General features: G+C 43.2%; 1 pseudogene; it reads left to right on the top strand.

The window, feature by feature from the left end:
• Positions 1–1359: 1359 nt before the first annotated feature.
• On the top strand, positions 1360–4712 carry LOC129149651 (neurofilament light polypeptide-like; annotated as a pseudogene).
• Positions 4713–5054: the final 342 nt, after the last annotated feature.

Raw genomic sequence — 5054 nt, 5'->3', positions numbered from 1 at the left:
CAAAGATGGAAGGTTAATTTGCATACACGGGATTGGAGCAAAGACTGAAGGCTCCAGCCCGAGCGAAGAATGAAGACTGAAGATGACTGAAGACTGAAGAGGCTTGGCTTCTCAGCTGCGGTTGGAATAAAGCCCTGGGTCTTGGGTGCCGGAGGAAAACCGGTACCGGCAGCCAGGGGAAGGAAGGCCTATTGCATGAATCTTTGTGCAATGGGCCTCTAGTAGAATTATAGTAATCCAGGGACCTTTTGTGGAATTCCTGGGAAGGAGAAGCTGTCTTTATTACTACTGTGGAGCTGGAGTCTATACACCTGTGATGGCAGGGACCCTAATGGGGAGCAAAATGAAGCTAACAGAGAAGAGATGTGTTTGGAAAATATCTAAATTCTGATGATGTCACCTGAATTCTAGTATTTCACATTACTTCAGGCAGTATTCCAAATTATTTTATTTTGAATTTATTATTGTTGATGTTGTTGCTTAGAGCAGTTTGAGTTGGATTTCTGTAACTTAAAACAGAATGAAGTATCCTGACTAACACACAGGTAAATGGTTATTATTTTCATACATTCAGTTTGAATACTTTTCTGTAATTGCAACTTGTAATAATAGAATTGTCAATTACATTAAATATGTTCAAATATAATTTTCACTCTAACCATTCAGAGTTTTGATCTCAGATTGCCATTTATAAAATCTCTGATGAACCTGAAGTTGCCTTCTGTTAGAAGCTCAACTCTGATACCCTTCTATTGGAATTTAAAAGAAATATTTTTGTTGTTTTGTTTTTGTAAGCTAAGTATATATTTCCTGGCTGCCTAGTAATGAAGTATAAGTGAATTTTACTTTGTTATTTCTGTTTTTTTACATGGAGAAAATGAAAACTTAGTCTCTGAAGAGAAAAGAAATAAATGTTCTGCTTCTTTAAACAACAGACTTATTTTGTCATTTCCATTAAATTCCTTTTTTGTTGTTGTACGCAATTCTATTCTCTCATTTATCTTAGGAAAATAATTCCATCTGAAATAGGATTTATTTTGTCTGTTAAAAAGACACAGGCAACTTAAATCTCAGATACAGAATCGGATTTGTGAGATGCTGTACCATGTAGCTATTTACATTTGTTATACAGAGAATTATTTGTGATTAATGTTTCAGAGCTCATCAATTCATTTCAACTTCAGATTTGCACATTTCAGTTTTTATTTTTGTTACTTATTTTTTTAACCCTCGCTTGAGGACATGCTTAGAGAGGAAGGGATCCAGAGAGGTAGAGAGACAGAGACCAAGACAGACACTGATGTGAGGGAGAAAGATCGATCAGTTGCCTGGAGCACATGCCCTGACCAGGGATCCAAAATGCAACCTGGCTGCCTGGGAATGGAACCAGGAACCTTTTGGTAAATGGAGGAGGCTCCAACCAACTGAAACACCAGGCCCGGGCCTTCAGTTTTTATTTACACACTATTTTTCCATAAAAATCTATTCAAATGCAATGCCAGTGTAAATGTGTCTCCACTCAGGATACTTAGAATTTTGTCGAAATGATCTACAAAAAAAGGAAGAACTAAAATCATGTATTTCTGCAAATCTGGAGCACTTCTCTCTCTTAAATATATACACTTTATAGAGCTCAATAGATTTTTTTAAAAAAGATTCTTCATGAAGTTTTATCATGTTTCATTTTACCTTCTTGTAGATCTGGACAACATTTTTTTTTTTCCTGTAAAGGAAAGATAGTGAATTCTATGAGCTTTGTTTGCCATAAGGTCTGCCACAATTATTTTTTTCTGCTGTTGTAAAAGAAATGTAGCCAAAGACAATGTGATGTGTAAAAATAAAACTTTATTTATAAAACAGACAGTGGTCAGGATTTGGCCCACAGCTGTAGCTTTCTAGTCTCTGTAGAAAGCTAATTTTCTCATTGGCTATGAAGTAGGAGACATGTTACATTAGAGGATAATACTATACTCTAAAAATTGCAGTATTTATAGATTCTAAATATCTATAGCCATAATTCTTGCTCTCAAGACATAGGCAGGATTGTGACACAATTTTGGCAAAAACAAAAACATGCAGATAGTGTATTCAACCTTATCAATACATGAATATTGTGAACTTTGATCTATAGCAGGCTAGAAATTTTCATAAAATTGAGTTCTGAAAGATCTGGAGGAACTATATTTTGGGTGTAAAGAACAGGAATATGGGAGATCAGTTCTAGGGAAATCACTAAAATCACAGCAAAGTTGGCCCTGGGACTTCTACAGATACAGCCTTTTTTTTTTTTTTTTTTTTTTTTTTTTAATTCTTCAAACTGTTATTCATGAGAATCAGGCTGAAGGTAAAAGGTGCAGAACAGCCCTAGCCAGTTTGGCGCAGGGGATAAAGAGTTGGCCTGCAGACTGAATCCAGTCAACGGCATGTACCTCGGTTGTATGCTCAATCACCAGCCCTGGTCAGGACGCCTGCGGGAGGCAACCAATGTGTGTCTCTCACATCGATGTTTCCCTCTCTCTGTTTCTCCCCCTTCCTTCCACTCTCTCTAAAAATCAATGGAAAAATATCATCGGGTGAGGATTAACAACGAAAGGTGCAGAACATAAAGAAACTTACAAACAACTTCCCAGCTGCTGATTCAAGACTCCTGATCAGAGAAATATACTAGTATCCTATAAGAGAGGAATATGCTAATAATCTGTTACGCCCTGATGACCTGATCCTGGATCTGCAGGAGGATGGGGCAGTGAACTACAAGTGGGCAGCAGAGAGCTACAGGAGGGGGCAGGGCAGCAAGCTATGGGAGGCGGGGGGAACTACAGAAGGGTGGCAGCAACCTAATGGCACACGGATTTGTGTGCAGGGCTACTACTATATATATATATATATATATACACACACACACACACACATATATATGTATACACACACACACACACACATATACACCTATAATAATAAAAGTGTAATACTATATGCTAATTAGACCAGACGTCCTTCCAGATGAAGCCGGGGTTACGAGGGAAGCCTGGGTCCCAGGTGCCTGCCAGCAGCTGGAGGGAAGGCAGTGCCAGGACCCGGGGAAAGGAAGGCCTACTCTGGCATGAATTTTGTGTATCCGGCCACTAGTCTACACTAATAGAAGAGAACGATGCTAATTGACCATACCTCCACTACGCCCACAGCCAATCAGGAGTGATATGCAACTTAACACAACAAAGATGGGTAAATTTGCATATGTAGGCAGGGTAGGCAGTGCCAGACACCGCCTGAGGGGTCCGGGCCATGATTGGGGACCAGGCAGGCCTGGTAGGCAGCGCCTGATTCAGCCTGCTGGGTCCAGGCTGCGATTAGGACTGGGCAGGCCAGGCGGGCAGCACCTGATGCCGCCCGTGGGGTCCAGGCCATTGATCGGGGACTGGGCAGGCGGCACGGGCAGCGCCTGACGTCGCCCGTGGGGTCCAGGACACCAGTGGAGCAGGCCTGGGTTGAACATTTTAATGAAAATGGGATGCCTGTGCCCCGCCCCACCATGCCCCGTCCCTGGCGAGGAGAGGGAAGTGGGCAGTTAGGAGGCATCGGGGCTCCGAAGGGGCTGGGAGAAACCTATAGGCATGCTACCAGGAAGAGGTGCTGAATCATGAGGATGCAGAGGGCTGGCTGATGGAGGCACACAAAGGTGCAGATGAGGCTGCTCTTGCCAGCGCTGAGCTGGAAAAGCACATCGAAAGCCTGATGGAGGAAATCGCCTTTCTGAAGAAGGTGCACGAAGAGGAGATCGCTGAGCTGCAGGCGCAGATCCAGTATGCTCAGATCTCCAAGGAGATGGACGTGTTCTCCAAGTCCGACCTCTCCGCTATGCTCAAGGACACCCACGCCCAGTACGAGAAGCTGGCTGCCAAGAACATGCAGAATGCAGAAGAATGGTACAAGAGCCACTTCACCGTGCTGACCGAGAGCACTGCCAAGAACACCTATGTGGTGCGCGCCGCCAAGGACGAGGTGTCTGAGAGCCACCGCCTGCTCAAGACCAAGACCCTGGAGATCAAAGCATGCTGGAACATGAATGAAGTGCTAGGAAAGCAGCTGCAAGAGCTGGAGGATAAGCAGAATGCCAACGTCAGTGCTATGCAGGACACAATCAATAAATTAAAAAATGAGTTGAGAACTACAAAGAGTGAAATGGCACGATATTTAAAAGAATACCAGGAACTCCTCAATGTGAAGATGGCTTTGGACATTGACATTGCAGCTTACAGGAAACTCTTGGAAGGTGAGGAGACCCAGCTCAGTTTCACCAGCGTGGGAAGCATAGCCAGCGGCTACTCCCAGAGTTCACAGGTCTTTGGTCGATCTGCCTATGGTGGTTTACAGACTAGCTCCTACTTGATGTCCACTCGCTCCTTCCCTTCTTAATACACCAGCCAAGTCCAGGAGGAGCAGATCGAGGTGGAGGAGACCATTGAGGCTGCAAAAGCCAAGGAAGCTAAGGATGAACCCCCTCTGAAGGAGAAGCTGAAGAGGAGGAAAAGGAGAAGGAAGAGGCTGAGGAAGAGGAAGGAGAAGAAGAGGAAGAAGGTGCCAAGGAAGAATTTGAGGACACAAAGGAGGAAAAAGGAGGTGAAGGTGAAGGAGAAGATGCCCAAGAAGCTGAGGACGAGAAGAAAGATGAAGGTGCTAGGGAGGAGCAAGCAACCAAGAAGAAAGATTGAGCCCCCCCTCCCTTAATTATTTCAGGAATAATCCTCCTGAAACCAGGTCAACCCCATCACAAACCAAGCAGTTGAGTTCCCAATACTATATGAATTAAGAAGTCAATATATATAACATTCTGAGGTGACTCAGGTTGGACATTAAATGTTGTGCTATGACTTTTCTCATTATGCAGATTATCTGTTTGCTTGCAGAGTGGCTTCCTGGCTTGCTGCCAGCCTGTGCATGGTCCAGGCTTATGAGTTCAGGATCTATGACAATGTGAATAATTCAGATGTTTACAATAAAAACACATGAATACATGAATTCACTAATGTTAATGTTAAATTTCATGGAAAAAA

Source organism: Eptesicus fuscus, chromosome 7 (genome assembly GCF_027574615.1).
Source record: "Eptesicus fuscus isolate TK198812 chromosome 7, DD_ASM_mEF_20220401, whole genome shotgun sequence".
NCBI classification, from domain to species: Eukaryota; Metazoa; Chordata; class Mammalia; order Chiroptera; family Vespertilionidae; genus Eptesicus; species Eptesicus fuscus.
The sequence above is the reverse complement of the archived record's forward strand: the minus strand, read 5'-3'. Positions and strand labels throughout refer to the sequence as shown.